Source organism: Lolium perenne, chromosome 4, assembly GCF_019359855.2.
Source record: "Lolium perenne isolate Kyuss_39 chromosome 4, Kyuss_2.0, whole genome shotgun sequence".
Lineage (NCBI taxonomy): Eukaryota > Viridiplantae > Streptophyta > Magnoliopsida > Poales > Poaceae > Lolium > Lolium perenne.
The window spans coordinates 223,738,818-223,760,473 of record NC_067247.2 but is presented as its reverse complement, the minus strand read 5'-3'; the positions used below and the strand labels follow the sequence as shown (position 1 = coordinate 223,760,473).

The 21,656-nt window shown below is 43.5% G+C and overlaps 2 long non-coding RNA genes across 3 annotated transcripts; both read left to right on the top strand.

Moving 5' to 3' along the window:
* Positions 1-249: 249 nt before the first annotated feature.
* Positions 250-3,338, top strand: LOC139830604 (uncharacterized). Of its 2 annotated transcripts, none has more exons than XR_011743358.1 (3): positions 250-430; positions 1,541-1,625; positions 2,949-3,338. It is a non-coding gene; the product is annotated as an uncharacterized lncRNA (long non-coding RNA). The 2 variants fall into 2 exon arrangements; XR_011743357.1 differs by having other exon boundaries at positions 250-1,054.
* A 1,100-nt stretch (positions 3,339-4,438) lies between these two features.
* On the top strand, positions 4,439-7,773 carry LOC127294960 (uncharacterized). The gene is made up of 3 exons (XR_011743356.1): positions 4,439-4,908; positions 6,137-6,221; positions 7,542-7,773. It is a non-coding gene; the product is annotated as an uncharacterized lncRNA (long non-coding RNA).
* Positions 7,774-21,656: the final 13,883 nt, after the last annotated feature.

Here is a 21,656-nt window from a genome sequence, read left to right as displayed (position 1 = left end):
CATCCTATCTCTCCAGGAAGCAGCCCAGCCGACCTATCTAGTGCATCCCACTTCTTTTAATTACAGCCCATCATCAAGCCACCAGATCAGCCCACCTCCTCTCTGCGTCCTTCTTCTTCGTACGTACGGCAGCTCATCCGGACATCCGCACGTCGCTGTCTCTCGATGGGACGGCTACCATGCGTCGCTCCTCCTCTTTAAATCTGCTGCGCCTTCCCCTGCGGAACCCTAGCTCCACTTCACCCGCGCAGCTCCGGCTGCTTCCGTCCATCTTCGCGCTCGCCTCGACCGCGCGCCATAGCCGCTGCTTGATCCACCAACAACGAACCTCTCCGTCTCTGGTTTCCTCTGCGCGCGCACGCCGCTCATCGTCAACGACCGAGCTGCCCTCCATCGACCCTGACCTCTGCGCTTCTTCCTCGAACCCACGGTGAGCTGCTGTATCTGCCAAGCATGCCGTTTTTGCTCCGGGCTTCATCGTCTCTCCGCTCCATCCAGGACTCGAGGGAGCTATCCACGGGTTTTTGAATCATCCAAAACGGATTAGTATCGACGAAGTTATCGTCTTACAAAGTCAGCTCCAGAAAACAGTCTCCGTTTCAGATTCAGATTCGCTGTTTCGCTGTCTCGTTTTCCGGCGAGTTTCGCCGTCGTGTCCGTGCGTCTTTTCTGACCAAAACCATCACATTCAAAACTTGGCACATCCCTCTTGCTCAACCTCTTTCGTATCGTTCAAAAGCATGTTCCGTTTCTCCGTTGCCGTAACTTTAAATTCCGTGCAAAAATCTGTCTACAGGAACACCCGCTGTCACGTTTTCAGTTAGTAGTGTTCATTCTTCAGTTAACCACGCTTTTACACTTTACCTTGTCTGCACCCCAAATATGATGAAATCTGATGCACCAGCCCACGGGCACCATATCTGTTCCTTGATCCGAGCGGCCTGAGTTCGAATTTCCTTGGTGCGGATTAAATCCAACATGTTTGCATATGCCACGCTGGCGTCTACGTGGCGTGGAGCCCCACCTGTCTGTGTCTCTGTCTAGCTTCAGCTCGGTATAAACCACCTTTTCCTTTTCTCTGTTTTATCAAAAATTGCAGAAAATGCTTATATCTTGTGAAAATAATATCTTTAAATCTACAACTTGAAATAAAATGTTTTATATGTGAAATTTGATCAGAAAAAATGAGGAACATTAATATGCCATCCATTCATCTGTTTGCATCTCGCATCATGTCGCACGCTGATAGTAATGCATGATCACCTCACATATACGCGGAGTATTTCGGATTCCGAATATGGTTTTCCCCGCTCTGTTTAATATTGAAGTAGCCTAACCCTGCCATGTTATGCCATGCTAATCAACCATTAATTTTGTCGGTAGAAATGCAACTCCAACTCTAATTTGTTTGTCCGGGGTTCCGACTCCGATTAATATGGATAAGTTGCATTGCACCATATCTGCCATGTCATGCATATTATCTTGATCATGCCGGTTCTTATTCCATAGTTGTAAGATTTGAATCCGCTGTTTGTTGTAGCATTTGCTTCTTCCCGGATAGGATCGCGAAGTGGTGTGGTGAGATACGACAAGTCCTTCGGATGTTCTTCAGCAAGTTTTAACAGGCAAGCATTTTCCCCTATACTGCTGCCCCTGCAGAAGTCGCTCACCTATTTTATTTTGCCTTCTCCCTTATGCTATCCTTGAGTTGCGTTCTTGTCACGTGTCCCTTCCACTTGTTACCTCAAGCAGCCTATATTGCCTCCACCAACTACCTACAGCTATTGTTTGGTTATCGGGTCTGCCTTGCGAGTCGTAGTGCATGCTAGTGCTGTTATATCTCGTTAACGTTGCCGCTATCTTAACGGTTATCTGTTGGGAATCATGACACATGCTACATGGTTATATCTGTTGAGGGAATCATGGTTACTTGTTAATAGTTGTTAGCGGAGGCATCGGTGGGTCAGTTGCTCGTTTTATGATGGCTCACTTGTGTTTCCATGAAATCTAGGACCCCGAGTTCTTTTTATCTGTTCCGAGACTGAGCGCTCTAACCACACGTGGGTATGTTTCTGGGTCTCCCCTCGACCACTGCCAGAATCTACAGCTTTGTCCAGTGGCCGCAACTAGTTTGCTATGTTTTACCATTTGTTGTTTGCGTGCATGCCAGCTTGTTACTTATTTACTTTGGGAAGCCCCTGGGTGCCTTGTATCCCTTGTTTCTGGTATGCACGTATAGGTCGCGGAGCCTCTGTGAAGTGGTTTATCGCCCCAGTGTGTGTTTAAACCACCTATCACGCTAGCGCACATAGCTAAGTCCGCTTCGGAGATACGGCCGGACTTCGATACGGGTTCAACTTGGTTAGGTGGATTCCTGGACATTGTTGTAGTGAAGGAGAGTGCGAGTCGTGATATTCACCTGTTGCAAGTGGGTTGATCGTGCGTGTGGGCACATTTGGGCACCCCTGCAGGGTTACATCTTATCGATAAGCCGTGTCCGCGGTTATGGACGACTTGGAGCTGTATGACTCGACCATAGACAACTTACACTTGCTGTTTCAATCATAATAACTTGCGTAGTAAGTTAGCACAACTCTAATAATAAATGGTTAAAACTTGACAACCGTGTGAGTGCCCTTGTAAGTAGTTCCTTGCGAGGGGGGAACACATCGGCCGTGTTATGTTTACAGAGTATAGAACTGTTAGTTGTGCGCTCTCTCACCTTCTCTGATTAGACGACTGTTGGAGAGTGTCTCTATAGGTTTTTAGTGCTTGCGCGCTGCCGCTTAACCCCACCATATTGCCTATGACGTTCCTCTTGCGTCCTCTAAGTCCCCTGCGTGCCTCAAGTACAAAGGACGACTGGTTGACGAATGCTTCTACGTCTTGAAGTCTTGTTAAGTACGAACCCGTACTTATTGCTGCTTCTACGGGATATAACCGGGCAGGTATGAAGATCGGTACGATGAAGAACGACGCTAGCAAGGTTACCCTTCCGGCTTGGCCTGGGTAGGGTTATGGACGCCACTGGTTATCTTCAGGACTCTTAGTCCAAATTTATATCTTGTCCGTACTCGGATGTATTTGATCTTCTGTATGATTTGGATCATTGTATGTATCTATTTGTATCTTGACTCGTTGGAGTCGTTGTTGTAATATATCTGTATCTTGTGGGCTCTATTGTAATCCTGTTGTAATGATTACTACTCGTGATTGATTCCACCCGCATCGTGTGCATGCTTCGGCGTGTACGAGGCGCTTGGTGGTGCGTCTCCTAAAATCGATATCGTGCGGATTTCGGCGGATTCGCTGGGATCCTCATGGTACCGGTTCTAGGGTGTCACAAGTTGGTATCAGAGCATCAGGTTGACGATACCCCACTAGTCCAACATGTAGGATAACCTTGCCAACGGTCGTTGAGTTTAGAGAGTCCAAACTATTTTCTAAAATTCGTTGATAGATCTGATTAGCTCTGCATTTTTCTCCTTATCTATATTCTTTCTCCTCTTATCTATTCGAGTTTTGAGTCCGCTCTCTTATCCGAGTTTCTCTGAGTCATAGGTTTCTTCATGGGTTAGACGATCTTTGCCTTTAACCTAATAGGACCGATCTTCAGAGGGTCAGACAAAGCCGCATCATCAACAACGGAACAACGACTTCTTGTTAGTGGTGTCGACCAATCAGCATGGAGCAAGAACCCTTGTTAGTGGTGTCAAGGAGATCGACACGTCGCCTGAAGACCCGATAGTTCACCTCTCTCCCCCGTACCTGGACGTGGGATCTCGGGACGCGATCCCTTGTTAGTGGTGTCGTTTGTAACGGCCCCGGAAATACCCCTATTAGATTTTTGGTTGTGCTTTATTTTGTGCATCATCATGACATCATGCATGCATCATATACATGTTTTCAACAAAATAAAATTATCTTGTAAACCCAAGCTATTTTTTTGTTTCCCTCTCATATGGTTTGTATATTAAACCTCCCTTGTGATTTCTTTTAAAAACGAATCCTAAAACCCAAAACTGTAAAATAAATAACTATTTTATATTTTTATCAAATTCAAAATAAGTTTTGAAGTTGTGTTTTGAACCATCATCTTATTCCTGTTTTCCTTCTATCTTATATTCTTTTCTTCCTTTTTCTGGCCCGCTCCATGCGTGAGCCTTGTGGCCTTCTCCACTCTAACCCATTCGAGGCTGGCAACCATCCTATCTCTCCAGGAAGCAGCCCAGCCGACCTATCTAGTGCATCCCACTTCTTTTAATTACAGCCCATCATCAAGCCACCAGATCAGCCCACCTCCTCTCTGCGTCCTTCTTCTTCGTACGTACGGCAGCTCATCCGGACATCCGCACGTCGCTGTCTCTCGATGGGACGGCTACCATGCGTCGCACCTCCTCTTTAAATCTGCTGCGCCTTCCCCTGCGGAACCGTAGCTCCACTTCACCCGCGCAGCGCCGCCACTCCTTTCTTGTAGGAAACAGCAGCTGCTGCTTCCGTCCGTCTCCGCGCTCGCCTCAACCGCGCGCCATAGCCGCTGCTTGATCCACCAACAACGAACCTCGCCGTCTCTGGTTTCCTCTGCGCGCGCACGCCGCTCATCGTCAACGACCGAGCTGCCCTCCATCGACCTTGACCTCTGCGCTTCTTCCTCGAACCCACGGTGAGCTGCTGTATCTGCCAAGCATGCCGTTTTTGCTCCGGGCTTCATCGTTTCTCCGCTCCATCCAGGACTCGAGGGAGCTCGGCCAGAACCTCCTCGCCGGCGCCCGCTGTACCACGTCGCCGGTCGTCTTCCGCGGCCACGGTTTTCTCTGCACGCGCCCGTCTACCTCTGCCTCATCTACCACGGCCTCCCCTTCTTTCACATTGCCGGCAGCCCTCCTCCTCGTCTCCGACCACCCCAGGGTGAGCAGCACTTCCTCTCCTCTCTCCTGCATGCCCCAACGGCTCTGCATCATCGACGTGAGAAGGATCTGAGCGAAAACGAAAACAAAAAGGTTCCAGTTTTTGTTGTTTCACGGTGGCCATTTTCGACGCATATTCTCTCCGGCACAGTCCATATCAGCACGAGCTTCTTGTTTCTGTAGATGCCACATCACCAGCTATCCACGGGTTTTTGAATCATCCAAAATGGAGCAGTATCGACGAAGTTATCGTCTTCCAAAGTCAGCTCCAGAAAACAGTCTCCGTTTCAGATTCAGATTCGCTGTTTCGTTGTCTCGTTTCCCGGCGAGTTTCGCCGCCGTGTCCGTGCGTCTTTTCTGACCAAAACCATCACATTCAAAACTTGGCACATCCCTCTTGCTCAACCTCCTTCGTATCGTTCAAAAGCATGTTCCGTTTCTCCGTTGCCGTAACTTTAAAATCCGTGCAAAAATCTGTCTACAGGAACACCCGCTGTCACGTTTTCAGTTAGTAGTGTTCATTCTTCAGTTAACCACGCTTTTACACTTTACCTTGTCTGCACCCCAAATATGATCAAATCTGATGCACCAGCCCATTGGCACCATTCCTGTTCCATGATCCGAGCGGCCTGAGTTCGAATTTCCTTGGCACGGACTAAATCCAACATTTTTGCATCTGCCATGCTGGCGCCTACGTGGCGTGGAGCCCCACCTGTCTGTGTCCCTGTCTAGCTTCAGCTCGGTATAAACCACCTTTTCCTTTTCTCTGTTTTATCTAAAATTGCAGAAAATGCTTATATCTTGTGAAAATCATATCTTTAAATCTACAACTCGAAATAAAATGTTTTATATATGAAATTTGATCAGAAAAACATGAGGAACATTAATATGCCATCCATTCATCTGTTTGCATCTCGCATCATGTCGCACGCTGATAGTTATGCATGATCACCTCACATATATGCGGAGTATTTCGGATTCCGAATATGGTTTCCCCGCTCCGTTTAATATTGAAGTAGCTCACGCCTGCCATGTTATGCCATGCTAATCAACCATTAACTTTTGTCGGTAGAAATGCAACTCCAACTCTAATTTGTTTGTCCAGGGTTCCGACTCCGATTAATATGGATAAGTTGCATTGCACCATATCTGCCATGTCATGCATATTATCTTGATCATGCCGGTTCTTATTCCATAGTTGTAAGATTTGCATCTGTTGTTTGTTGTAGCATTTGCTTCTTCCCGGATAGGATCGCGAAGTGGTGTGGTGAGATACGACAAGTCCTTCGGATGTTCTTCAGCAAGTTTTAACAGGCAAGCATTTTCCCCTATACTTCTGCCCCTGCAGAACTCGCTCACCTATTTTATTTTGCCTTCTTCCTTATGCTATCCTTGAGTTGCGTTCTTGTCACGTGTCCCTTCCACTTGTTACCTCAAGCAGCCTATATTGCCTCCACCAACCACCTATAGCTATTGTTTGGTTATCGGGTCTGCCTTGCGAGTCGTAGTGCATGCTAGTGCTGTTATATCTCGTTACCGTTACCGCTATCTTATCGGTTATCTGTTGGGAATCATGACACATGCTACATGGTTATATCTGTTGAGGGAATCATGGTTACTTGTTAATAGTTGTTAGCGGAGGCATCGGTGGGTCAGTTGCTCGTTTTATGATGGCTCACTTGTGTTTCCATGAAATCTAGGACCCCGAGTTCTTTTTATCTGTTCCGAGACTGAGCGCTCTAACCACACGTGGGTATGTTTCTGGGTCTCCCCTCGAGCACTGCCGTAATCTACAACTTTGTCAGTGGCCACAACTAGTTTGCTATGTTTTACCATTTGTTATTTGCGTGCATGCCAGCTAGTTACTTATTTACTTTGGGAAGCCCCTGGGTGCCTTGTATCCCTTGTTTCTGGTATGCACGTATAGGTCGCGGAGCCTCTGTGAAGTGGTTTATCGCCCAGTGTGTGTTTAAACCACCTAGCACGCTGGCGCACATAGCTAAGTCCGCTTCGGAGATACAGCCGGACTTCGATACGGGTTCAAATTGGTTAGGTGGCTTCCTGGACATTGTTGTAGTGAAGGAGAGTGCGAGTCGTGATATTCACCTGTCGCAAGTGGGTTGATCGTGCGTGTGGGCACATTTGGGCACCCCTGCAGGGTTACATCTTATCGATAAGCCGTGTCCGCGGTTATGGACGACTTGGAGCTGTATGACTCGACCATAGATAACTTACACCTGCTGTTTCAATCATAATAACTTGCGTAGTAAGTTAGCACAACTCTAATAATAAATGGTTAAAACTTGACAACCGTGTGAGTGCCCTTGTAAGTAGTTCCTTGCGAGGGGGGAACACATCGGTCGTGTTATGTTTACAGAGTATAGAACTGTTAGTTGTGCGCTCTCTCACCTTCTCTGATTAGACGACTGTTGTAGAGTGTCTCTATAGGTTTTTAGTGCTTGCGCGCTGCCGCTTAACCCACCATATTGCCTATGGCGTTCCTCTTGCGTCCTTTAAGTCCCCTGCGTGCCTCAAGTACAAAGGACGACTAGTTGACGAATGCTTATACGTCTTGAAGTCTTGTTAAGTACGAACCTGTACTTATTGCTGCTTCTACGGGATATAACCGGGCAGGTATGAAGATCGGTACGATGAAGAACGACGCTAGCAAGGTTACCCTTCCGGCTTGGCCTGGGCAGGGTTATGGACGCCACTGGTTATCTTCAAGACTCTTAGTCCAAATTTGTATCTTGTCCGTACTCGGATGTATTTGATCTTCTGTATGATTTGGATCTTTGTATGTATCTATTTGTATCTTGACTCGTTGGAGTCGTTGTTGTAATATATCTGTATCTTGTGGGCTCTATTGTAATCATGTTGTAATGATTACTACTCGTGATTGATTCCACCCGCATCGCGTGCATGCTTCGGCGTGTACGAGGCGCTTGGTGGTACGTCTCCTAAAATCGATATCGTGCGGATTTCGGCGGATTCGCTGGGATCCTCATGGTACCGGTTCTGGGGTGTCACATTGCTTGTGTGCCGCGCCGTGACCTCGTTAGTGTTCTAGGCTCGCGTCTCTAGTATGGTTTAGCCTAGAACCAGCACAGTACCGTTGTTGAGCATACTTTCAATATTGCACTGCTGTTTTGACAATTGTTGTTTTTGCTACCATATTAGCCTTCCAACAACTCTACATATTGTGTCCACGTGCTCTGTGTCGAGCCCTAGTAATCGCTTTGGCAATCTTTGGAGACGCTGATCCTTGCTGGTTGCCATATCACAGTCCTCCTGTTTGGTAAGAACTTGTAAGAGTTTTTTATTTCGCTTGACGAATTACGCGTGAACCACCATATTCCGTAGTTTGTAGGCATATACATTTGTGCTTTTTCAGTACTAATCATGACAGGAACCACGACGGATGTTGCTGACCCGGCTAAGATGACGAGTGCAGAGTAGCATGCTCACTTCACCCACCTTTTGGGTGGGCATGCACACGATGTAGATGCGCGCCTTGGTGACGTTGATTCCAAACTCACCGACGCGCTGGAGAAGATGGATGGCCTCGAGGAACGCTTTCAACTCCAAGCTTGACGCGAAGTTCCAGGAGGTCTTGGCTGGGTTACCGCCGCATGGAACATAACAAATTATAGATACGTTTGAGACGTATCAAGCATCCCCAGGCTTAGTTCCTACTCGCCCTCGAGTAGGTAAACGATAATAAGGATAATTTCTGAAGTGACATGCTACTATCATAATCTTGATCAATACTATTGTAAAGCATATGAGATGAATGAAGTGATTCGAAGAAATGGTAAAGACAATGACTAAACAGCTGAATCATATAGCAAAGACTTTTCATGAATAGTACTTTCAAGACAAGCATCAATAAGACTTGCATAGGAGTTAACTCATAAAGCAATAAATTCTTAATAGAAGGTTTTGAAGCAACACAAAGGAAGATATAAGTTTCAGCAGTTGCTTTCAACTTCAACATGTATATCTCATGGATAATTGTCAACACAAAGTAATATGATGAATGCAAATAAGCAAGTATGTAAGAATCAATGCACACAATTGACACAAGTGTTTGCTTCTAAGATAGAAAGAAGTAGGTAAACTGACTAAACATAAAGTAAAAGAAAGGCCCTTCGCAGAGGGAAGCAGGGATTACTATTTTTGTGCTAGAGCTTTTATTTTGAAAACATAGAAACAATTTTGTCAACGGTAGTAATAATTCATATGTGTTATGCATAAGACATCCTATAAGTTGCAAGCCTCATGCATCGAATACCAATAGTGCTCGCACCTTGTCCTAATTAGCTTGGATTTTCATGGATTATCATTGCATTACATATGTTTCAACCAAGTGTCACAAAGGGGTACCTCTATGCCGCCTATACAAAGGTCCAAGGAGATAGATCACATTTGATTTCTCGTTTTTGATAAATCTCAACTAAGGACATCCATACCGGGACAACATAGAAAACAGATAATGGACTCCTCTTTAATGCATAAGAATTCAACAACATATAATATTCTCATCAGAGATTGAGGATTAATGTCCAAACTGAAACTTCCACCATGATTCATGGCTTTGGTTGGCGACCCAAAGTTCTTCTCTAACAATATGCATACTCAAACCATTTGATCATGATAAATCACCCTTACTTCAGACAAGACGAACATGCATATCAACTTACATGATATTCAACAAAAGTGTAATAGTTGATGGCGTCCCCAGAAACATGGTTACCGCTCAACAAGCAACTTATAAGAAATAACATACATAAGCTACATATTCTTTACCACAATAGTTTTTAATGCTATTTTCCCATGAGCTATATATTGCAAAGACAAGGAATGAAATTTTAAAGGTAGCACACAAGCAATTTACTTTGGAATGGCAGAGAAATACCACATAGTAGGTAGGTATGGTGGACACAAATGGCATAGGTTTTGGCTCAAGGTTTTGGATGCACGAGAAGAATTCCCTCTCAGTACAAGGCTTTGGCTAGCAAGGTTGTTTAAAGCAAACACAAGTATGAACCGGTACAGCAAAACTTACATAAGAACATATTGCAAGCATTATAAGACTCTACACTGTCTTCCTTGTTGTTCAAACACTTTACCAGAAAATATCTAGACTTTTAGAGAGACCAATCATGCAAACAAAATTTTAACAAGCTCTATGGTAGTTCTTCATTAATAGGTGCAAAGTACATGATGCAAGAGCTTAAACATGATCTATTTGAGAACTCAAAACAATTGCCAAGTATCAAATTATTCAAGGCCATATACCAATTACCACATGAAGCATTTTCTGTTTCCAACCATATAACAATGAACGAAGCAGTTTCAACCTTCGCCATGAACATTAAAAGTAAAGCTAAGAACACTAGTGTTCATATGAACGAGCGGAGCGTGTCTCTCTCCCAAACAAAGAATGCTTGGATCCGATTTTATTCAAACAAAAACAAAAATAAAAACATACAGACGCTCCAAGTAAAGCACATAAGATGTGACGGAATAAAAATATAGTTTCACGAGAGGTGACCAGATAAGTTGTCGATGAAGAAGAGGATGCCTTGGGCATCCCCAAGCTTAGATGCTTGAGTCTTCTTGAAATATGCAGGGTTGAAATATGCAGGGATGAACCACGGGGGCATCCCCAAGCTTATACTTTTCACTCTTCTTGATCATATTGTATCATCCTCCTCTCTTGACCTTTGAAAACTTCCTCCACACCAAACTCAAAACAAACTCATTAGAGGGTTAGTGCATAATTAAAAATTCACATGTTCGGAGGTGACACAGTCATTCTTAACACTTCTGGACATTGCCCAAAGCTACTGAAAGTTAATGGAACAAAGAAATCCATTCAACATAGCAAAAGAGGCAATGTGAAATAAAAGGCAGAATCTGTCAAAACAGAACAGTCCGTAAATACGAATTTTTTAGAAGCACTTAACATGCTCAGATGAAGAAGCTCAAATTGAATGAAAGTTGCGTACATATCTGAGGATCACTCATGAATTTTCGCTGATTTGTCTGAGTTACCTACAGAGAGACCTACTCAAATTCGTGACAGCAAGAAATCTGTTTCTGCGCAGTAATCCAAATCTAGTATCAACCTTACTATCAAAGACTTTACTTGGCACAACAATGCAATAAAATAAAGATAAGGAGAGGTTGCTACAGTAGTAAAAACTTCCAAGACACAAATATAAAACAAAAATTGCAGAAATAAAATAATGGGTTGTCTCCCATAAGCGCTTTTCTTTAACGCCTTTCAGCTAGGCGCAGAAAGTGTGAATCAAGTATTAAAAATGGATGAAGCATCAACAGAGGGGTTTGTCTATATAAGGAACTCCTCTTTCGTTACTCTTAGGCTTACTATCCTCGTCAAACAAATTTTCAGGAACAAGCCAAGCATAGTTATTTTCTAGAGCCTCATGCATTCCTAAGAGCTCACAAGGTATCAGTACTTTAATCTCCCCCTCACAATTGACTTTGTTAGTGTACTTTAGTCTATCTTTTTCCATCTTTTCAAGTGTCTTTGCAAAATCGGTATAAAAGCCAAGCCTCTTATGCTTAATAAAACTTTCCTAGCTTCTTTAGCTATATCCCCAAATTCTCTAAGAAGGATTTCTAAAACAAAATCTCTCTTTTCTCCCATTTCCATATCAGAGAGTGTAAGAAACATATGTTGCATTATAGGGTTGAGATTAACAAATCTAGCTTCCAACATGTGTACTAAAGAGGCAGTAGCACTTTCATAAGTAGGAACAAGTTCTACCAAGTGTCTATCTTCAAAATCTTTAACTGTACTAACATGAGTGAAAAATTCTTCTATATCATCTCTTCCAATGATAGACCCATGCCCCACTGACATATCTTTAAGAGTGAACATAGAGGAAAGCATAATGAAATAAACAAAAGGTAAATAAAGTAAATGCAAGTAACTAATTTTTTTTGTGTTTTTAATATAAAGAACGCAAACAAGACAGTAAATAATGTAAAGCAAGTAACTAGTTTTTTTTTGTATTTTTGATACGGAGAAAGCAAACAAAACAGAAAATAAAATAAAGTAAAGCAAGACAATAACAAAGTAAAGAGATTGGATGTGAGAGACTCCCCTTGCAGCGTGTCTTGATCTCCCCGGCAACGGCGCCAGAAATTTAGCTTGATGACTGATGTCTACGCCCCTTCCTTTTCCTGTAGACAGTGTTGGGCCTCCAAGAGCAGAGGTTTGTAGAACAGCAGCAAGTTTTCCCTTAAGTGGATCACCCAAGGTTTATCGAACTCAGGGAGGAAGAGGTCAAAGATATCCCTCTCATGCAACCCTGCAACCACAAAGCAAGAAGTCTCTTGTGTCCCCAACACACCTAATAGGTGCACTAGTTCGGCGAAGAGATAGTGAAATACAGGTGGTATGAATATATATAAGCAGTAGCAACGGCACCAGAAAAGTGCTTTGCCCAGGACAGTAAACAAGCAGTAGTAACGCAGCAGTAGTAACGCAGTAAAACAGTAAACAAACGGAGATTCGATGCTTGGAAGCAAGGCCCAGGGATCCTGCTTTCACTAGTGGACACTCTCAACAATGATCACATAATAGGACTACTCTACACTCTTTTGTTGGATGATGAACACCGCTAACTGTGTAGGATTACACGAACCCTCAATGCCGGAGTTAACAAGCTCCACAATATTCAATGTTCATATTTAAATAACCTTAGAGTGTAAGATAGATCAACACAATTACACCAAGAACTAACATAGCATGCACACTGTCACCATCACACTATGTAGGAGGAATAGATCACATCAATACCATCATAGCAATAGTTAACTTCATAATCTACAAGAGATCATAATCATAGCCTACGCCAAGTACTAACACGGATGCACACACTGTCACCATTACACCGTGCAGGAGGAATAAAACTACTTTAATAACATCACTAGAGTAGCACATAGAATAGTAGTGATACAAAACTCATATGAATCTCAATCATGTAAAGCAGCTCATGAGATTATTGTATTGAGGTACATGGGAGAGAGATGAACCACATAGCTACAGCGGAGCCCTCAGCCTCGGGGGTGGATTACTCCCTCCTCATCATGGAGGCAGCGATGGCGGTGAAGATGGCGGTGAAGACGGCGGTGGAGATGGCTCCGGGGGCAATTCCCCGTCCCGGCAGGGTGCCGGAACAGAGAGTTCTGTCCCCCGAATTGGAGTTTCGCGACGGTGGCGGCGCCCCTGGAGTCTTTCTGGAGTTTCGTCAATTGGTACTGCGTTTTTAGGTCGAAAGGGGTTTTATAGGCGAAGAGGCGGCGCAGGAGGGCTGACAGGGTGGCCTCAACCTTGTCCGGCGCGGCCAGGGTCTGGCCCGCGCGGCCCTATGGTGTGGGGCCCCCCTGGCTCTCCTCCGACTCTCCTTCGGTGTTCTGGAGCCTTCCGGGAAAAATAGGAGGTTTGGCGTTGATTTCGTCCAATTCCGAGAATATTGCCCGAACAGCCTTTCTGGAACCAAAAACAGCAGAAAACAGCAACTGGCCTTTTGGCATCTCGTCAATAGGTTAGTTCCAGAAAATGCATAAATATGACATAAAGTGTGAACAAAACATGTCGGTATTGTCATAAATCAAGCATGGAACATCAGAAATTATAGATACGTTGGAGACGTATCAGCATCCCCAAGCTTAGTTCCTACTCGTCCTCGAGTAGGTAAACGATAAAAGATAATTTCTGAGGTGACATGCTACCATAATCTTAATCATACTATTGTAAAGCATATGAGATGAATGCAGCGATTCGAAACAATGTAAATGCAATGAGTAAACAATTGAATCATATAGCAAAGACTTTTCATGAATAGTACTTTCAAGACAAGCATCAATAAGTCTTGCATGAGAGTTACTCATAAAGCAATAAATTCTTAGTAAAGGTATTGAAGCAACACAATGGAAGATTAAGTTTCAGCGGTTGCTTTCAACTTGTAACATGTATATCTCATGGATATTGTCAATGCAAGGTAATATAACAAGTGCAATATGCAAGTATGTAGGAATCAATGCACAGTTCACACAAGTGTTTGCTTCTTGAGGTGGAGAGAGATAGGTGAACTGACTCAACATAAAAGTAAAAGAATGGTCCTTCAAAGAGGAAAGCATCGATTGCTATATTTGTGCTAGAGCTTTGATTTTGAAAACAAGAAACAATTTTGTCAATGGTAGTAATAAAGCATATGTATTATGTAAATTATATCTTACAAGTTGCAAGCCTCATGCATAGTATACTAATAGTGCCCGCACCTTGTCCTAATTAGCTTGGACTACCGGGATCATCGCAATGCACATGTTTTAACCAAGTGTCACAAAGGGGTACCTCTATGTCGCCTGTACAAAGGTCTAAGGAGAAAGCTCGCATTGGATTTCTCGCTATTGATTATTCTCAACTTAGACATCCATACCGGGACAACATAGACAACAGATAATGGACTCCACTTTTATGCATAAGCATGTAGCAACAATTAATTTTCTCATATGAGATTGAGGATATATGTCCAAAACTGAAACTTCCACCATGGATCATGGCTTTAGTTAGCGGCCCAATGTTCTTCTCTAACAATATGCACGCTCTAACCATAAGGTGGTAGATCGCCCTTACTTCAGACAAGACGAACATGCATAGCAACTCACATGATATTCAACAAAGAGTAGTTGATGGCATCCCCAGGAACATGGTTATCGCACAACGAGCAACTTAATAAGAGATAAAGTGCATAAGTACATATTCAATACCACAATAGTTTTTAGGCTATTTGTCCCATGAGCTATATATTGTAAAGGTGAAGAATGGAAATTTTAAGGTAGCACTCAAGCAATTTACTTTGGAATGGCGGAGAAATACCATGTAGTAGGTAGGTATGGTGGACACAAATGGCATAGTGGTTGGCTCAAGTATTTTGGATGCATGAGAAGTATTCCCTCTCGATACAAGGTTTAGGCTAGCAAGGCTATTTGAAACAAACACAAGGATGAAGCGGTGCAGCAAAACTCACATAAAAGACATATTGAAAACATTATAAGACTCTACACCGTCTTCCTTGTTCAAACTCAATACTAGAAATTATCTAGACCTTTAGAGAGACCAAATATGCAAACCAAATTTTAGCAAGCTCTATGTATTTCTTCATTAATAAGTGCAAAGTATATGATGCAAGAGCTTAAACATGAGCACAACAATTGCCAAGTATCACATTACCCAAGACATTTTAGCAATTTACTACATGTAGCATTTTCCAATTCCAACCATATAACAATTTAACGAAGAAGAAACTTCGCCATGAATACTATGAGTAAAGTCTAAGGACATATTTGTCCATATGCTACAGCGGAGCGTGTCTCTCTCCCACACAGTGAATGCTAGGATCCATTTTATTCAAACAAAACAAAAACAAAAACAAACCGACGCTCCAAGAAAAACACATAAGCTGTGATGGAATAAAAATATAGTTTCAGGGGAGGAACCTGATAATGTTGTCGATGAAGAAGGGGATGCCTTGGGCATCCCCAAGCTTAGACGCTTGAGTCTTCTTGATATATGCAGGGGTGAACCACCGGGGCATCCCCAAGCTTAGAGCTTTCACTCTCCTTGATCATGTTGTATCATCTCCCTCTCTTGATCCTTGAAAACTTCCTCCACACCAAACTTAGAACAACTCATTAGAGGGTTAGTGCACAATCAAAATATACATGTTCAGAGGTGACATAATCATTCTTAACACTTCTGGACATTGCACAAAGCTACTGAAAGTCAATGGAATCAAAATATCCATCGAACATAATAAAACTGGCAATGCGAAAGGCAGAATCTGTTAAAAACAGAACAGTTCGTATTGACGAATTTTATTGAGGCACCAGACTTGCTCAAATGAAAATGCTCAAATTGAATGAAAGTTGCGTACATATCTGAGGATCACTCACGTAAATTGGCATAATTTTCTGAGTTACCTACAGAGAATTTTAGATTCGTGACAGCAAAGAAATCTGTTTCTGTGCAGTAATCCAAATCTAGTATGAACCTTACTATCAAAGACTTTACTTGGCACAACAATGCAACAAAACTAAGATAAGGAGAGGTTGCTACAGTAGTAACAACTTCCAAGACTCAATTATAAAATAAAGGTACTGTAGCAAAATTACACATGGGTTATCTCCCAAGAAGTTCTTTCTTTTTAGCCATTAAGATGGGCTCAGCAATTTTAGTGATGCACTCGCAAGAAATAGTATTTGAAGCAAACGAGAGCATCAAGAGGCAAATACAAAACACATTTAAGTCTAACATGCTTCCTATGCATAGGAATCTTGTAAATAAACAAGTTCATGAAGAGCAAAGCCACAAGCATAGGAAGATAGAACAAGTGTAGCTTCAAAAATTTCAGCACATAGAGAGGTGTTTTAGTAACATGAAAATTTCTACAACCATATTTTCCTCTCTCATAATAACTTTCAGTAGCAACATGAGCAAACTCAACAATATAACTATCACATAAAGCATTCTTATCATGAGTCTCATGCATAAAATTATTACTACTCCCAACATAAGCATAATCAATTTTATTAGTAATAGTGGGAGCAAATTCAAGAAAGTAGCTATCATATGTAGGAGGCATATTGTAATCATAATCAAATTTATCCTCCATAACAGGTGGTAACAAAAGACTACTATCATTATAATCATCATAAATAGGAGACAAAGTATCATCAAAGTAGATTTCCTCCTCAATGCTTGGGGGACTAAAAAGATCATGCTCATCAAAGCCAGCTTCCCCAAGCTTAGAATTTCCATAGCATTAGCAACAATAGTGTTCAAAGCATTCATATTAATAACATTCCCATTAGCATGCATATAAAGTTCCATGGGTTTTTTAATTCTCTCTTCAAACACATCATGTCCTAATTCAAGATAAAGTTCATAAAGATCTCTCATATTTTTGTTGTTTTCCATTATGCCTTACTAGTGTAAACAAGAAACAAAAAGATGCAATTGCAGGATCTAAAGGAAATAGCTTCGAGCACAAACACAATGGCGCCAGAAAAGTACTGTTACCTGGAACCGATGTATGAGTGTCTTTTACCTTTCCTCCCCGGCAACGGCGCTAGAAAATAGCTTGATGTCTACGCCCCCTCCTTTTCCTGTAGACGGTGTTGGGCCTCCAAGAGCAGAGGTTTGTAGAACAGCAGCAAGTTTTCCCTTAAGTGGATCACCCAAGGTTTATCGAACTCAGGGAGGAAGAGGTCAAAGATATCCCTCTCATGCCACCCTGCAACCACAAAGCAAGAAGTCTCTTGTGTCCCCAACACACCTAATAGGTGCACTAGTTCGGCGAAGAGATAGTGAAATACAGGTGGTATGAATATATATAAGCAGTAGCAACGGCACCAGAAAAGTGCTTTGCCTGTGACAAGAAACAAGCAAGAGTAACGCAGCAGTAGTAACGCAGTAAACAAGAAACAAACGGAGATTCGATGCTTGGAAGCAAGGCCCAGGGATCCTGCTTTCACTAGTGGACACTCTCAACAATGATCACATAATAGGACTACTCTACACTCTTTTGTTGGATGATGAACACCACTAACTGTGTAGGATTACACGAACCCTCAATGCCGGAGTTAACAAGCTCCACAATATTCAATGTTCATATTTAAATAACCTTAGAGTGTAAGATAGATCAACACAATTACACCAAGAACTAACATAGCATGCACACTGTCACCATCACACTATGTAGGAGGAATAGATCACATCAATACCATCATAGCAATAGTTAACTTCATAATCTACAAGAGATCATAATCATAGCCTACGCCAAGTACTAACACGGATGCACACACTGTCACCATTACACCTTGCAGGAGGAATAAAACTACTTTAATAACATCACTAGAGTAGCACATAGAATAATAGTGATACAAAACTCATATGAATCTCAATCATGTAAAGCAGCTCATGAGATTATTGTATTGAGGTACATGGGAGAGAGATGAACCACATAGCTACAGCGGAGCCCTCAGCCTCGGGGGTGGATTACTCCCTCCTCATCATGGAGGCAGCGATGGCGGTGAAGATGGCGGTGAAGACGGCGGTGGAGATGGCTCCGGGGGCAATTCCCCGTCCCGGCAGGGTGCCGGAACAGAGAGTTCTGTCCCCCGAATTGGAGTTTCGCGACGGTGGCGGCACCCCTGGAGTCTTTCTGGAGTTTCGTCAATTGGTACTGCGTTTTTAGGTCGAAAGGGGTTTTATAGGCGAAGAGGCGGCGCAGGAGGGCTGACAGGGTGGCCTCACCCTAGGCCGGCGCGGCCAGGGTCTGGCCCGCGCGGCCCTATGGTGTGGGGCCCCCTGGCTCTCCTCCGACTCTCCTTCGGTGTTCTGGAGCCTTCCGGGAAAAATAGGAGGTTTGGCGTTGATTTCGTCCAATTCCGAGAATATTGCCCGAACAGCCTTTCTGGAACCAAAAACAGCAGAAAACAACAACTGGCCTTTCGGCATCTCGTCAATAGGTTAGTTCCAGAAAATGCATAAATATGACATAAAGTGTGAACAAAACATGTCGGTATTGTCATAAATCAAGCATGGAACATCAGAAATTATAGATACGTTGGAGACGTATCAATGACGCGTAAAGCACACGCCCATTGGGAACCCCAAGTGGAAGGTGTGATGCGTACAGCAGCAAGTTTCCCTCAGTAAGAAACCAAGGTTATCGAACCAGTAGGAGATGAAGGCCACATGAAGATTGTTGGTGGAGGAGTGTAGTGCGGCGCAACACCAGGGATTCCGGCGCCAACGTGGAACCTGCACAACACAATCAAAATACTTTGCCCCAACTTAACAGTGAGGTTGTCAATCTCACCGGCTTGCTGTAAACAAAGGATTAAACGTATGGTGTGAAGAATGATGTTTGTTTGCAAAGAACAACAGAGAAAAATGATTGCAGTAGATTGTATTCAGATGCAAAAGAATGGACCGGGGTCCACAGTTCACTAGTGGTGTCTCTCCAATAAGATAAATAGCATGTTGGGTGAACAAATTACAGTTGGGAAATTGACAAATAGAGAGGGCATAACAATGCACATACATATCATGATGACTAATATGAGATTTACTTAGGGCATTACGACAAATAACATAGACCGCTATCCAACATGCATCTATGCCTACAAAGTCCACCTTTGGGTTAGCATCCGCACCCCTTCCAGTATTAAGTTGCAAATAACAGACAATTGCATTAAGTATGGTGTGTAATGTAATCAACACAAATATCCTTATACAAAGCATTGAATATTTAATACTATGTCAAGTTGATATCCACAACCTTAGAAGATTCTGTCACTGTCCCAGATTCAATGGAGGCATGAACCCACTATCGAGCATAAATACTCCCTCTTGGAGTCACAAGTATCAACTTGGCCAGAGCCTCTACTAGCAACGGAGAGCATGCAAGATCATAAACAACACATATATGATAGATCAATAATCAACTTGACATAGTATTAAATATTCATCGGATCCCAACAAACACAACATGTAGCATTACAAATAGATGATCTTGATAATGATAGGCATCTCACAAGATCTAAACATGATAGCACATGAGGAGAAGACAACCATCTAGCTACTGCTATGGACCCATAGTCCAAGGATGAACTACTGATACGTCTCAAACGTATCTATAATTTCTTATGTTCCATCCTACTTTATTGATGATACTCACATGTTTTATACACACTTTATGTCATATTTATGCATTTTCCGGCACTAACCTATTAACAAGATGCCGAAGAGCCAGATGCTGTTTTCTGCTGTTTTTGGTTTCAGAAATCCTACAAAGGAAATATTCTCGGAATTGGACGAAATCAACGCCCAGGGTCTTATTTTTCCACGAAGCTTCCAGAAGACCGAATGGGAAACGAAGTGGGGCGACGAGGCGCCGACACGCCAGGGCCGCGCGGCCAAGGGTGGGGCCACGCCGCCCTGTTGTGTGGGGCCCTCGCGTCGCCTCCTGACATACCCTTCCGCCTACTTATAGCCTTCGTCGCGAATACCCCAGTACCGAGAGCCACGATACGGAAAACCTTCCAGAGACGCCGCCGCCGCCAATCCCATCTCGGGGCATTCAGGAGATCGCCTCCGGCACCCTGCCGGAGAGGGGAATTATCTCCCGGAGGACTCTTCATCGCCATGATCGCTGATACGCGTACAACACGCTTCCGTTGGGAACCCCAAGAGGAAGGTGTGATGCGTACAGCGGCAAGTTTTCCCTCAGTATGAAACCAAGGTTTATCGAACCAGTAGGAGCCAAGAAGCACGTTGAAGGTTGATGGCGGCGGGATGTAGTGCGGCGCAACACCAGAGATTCCGGCGCCAACGTGGAACCTGCACAACACAACCAAAGTACTTTGCCCCAACGAAACAGTGAGGTTGTCAATCTCACCGGCTTGCTGTAACTATGGATTTTTTGTTTATTGTGGATGATGATTGTTTGCGTAAAACAAGAGAACAAGATTGCAAGAGATTGTATTTCAGTATAGAGAATTGGACCGGGGTCCGCAGTTCACTAGAGGTGTCTCTCCCATAAGATAAACAGCATGTTGGGTGAACAAATTACAGTTGGGCAATTGACAAATAAAGAGGGCATGACCATGCACATACATATTATGATGAGTATTGTGAGATTTAATTGGGCATTACGACAAAGTACATAGACCGCTATCCAGCATGCATCTATGCCTAAAAAGTCCACCTTCAGGTTATCATCCGAACCCCCTCCAGCATTAAGTTGCTAACAACAGACAATTGCATTAAGTATTGCGCGTAATGTAATCAGTGACTACATCATTGAACATAGCACCAATGTTTTATCCCTAGTGGCAACAACACATCCATAACCTTAGAGATTTCTGTCACTTCCCCAGATTCACGGAGACATGAACCCACTATCGAGCATAAATACTCCCTCTTGGAGTTACAAGCATCTACTTGGCCAGAGCATCTACTAGTAACAGAGAGCATGCAAGATCATAAACAACAGATAGACATAACTTTGATAATCAACATAACAAGTATTCTCTATTCATCGGATCCCAACAAGCGCAACATATAGAATTACAGATAGATGATCTTGATCATGTTATGCAGCTCACAAGACCTGACAATGAAGCACAATGGGGAGAAGACAACCATCTAGCTACAGCTATGGACCCATAGTCCAGGGGTAGACTACTCACACATCACTCCGGAGGCGACCATGGTGGCGTAGAGTCCTCCGGGAGATGAATCCCCTCTCCGGCAGGGTGCCGGAGGCGATCTCCTGAATCCCCCGAGATGGGATTGGCGGCGGCGGCGTCTCAGTAAGGTTTTCCGTATCGTGGCTCTCGGTACTGGGGGTTTCGCGACGGAGGCTTTAAGTAGGCGGAAGGGCAGGTCAAGAGGCGGCACGAGGGCCCCACACCACAGGTCGGCGCGGCCAAGGGCCAGGCCGCGCCGCCCTAGGGTTTGGCCACCTCGTGGCCCCACTTCGTCTCCTCTTCGGTCTTCTGGAAGCTTCGTGGCAAAATAGGACCCTAGGCGTTGATTTCGTCCAATTCCGAGAATATTTCGTTACTAGGATTTCTGAAACCAAAAACAGCAGAAAACAAAGAATCGGCACTTCGGCATCTTGTTAATAGGTTAGTTCC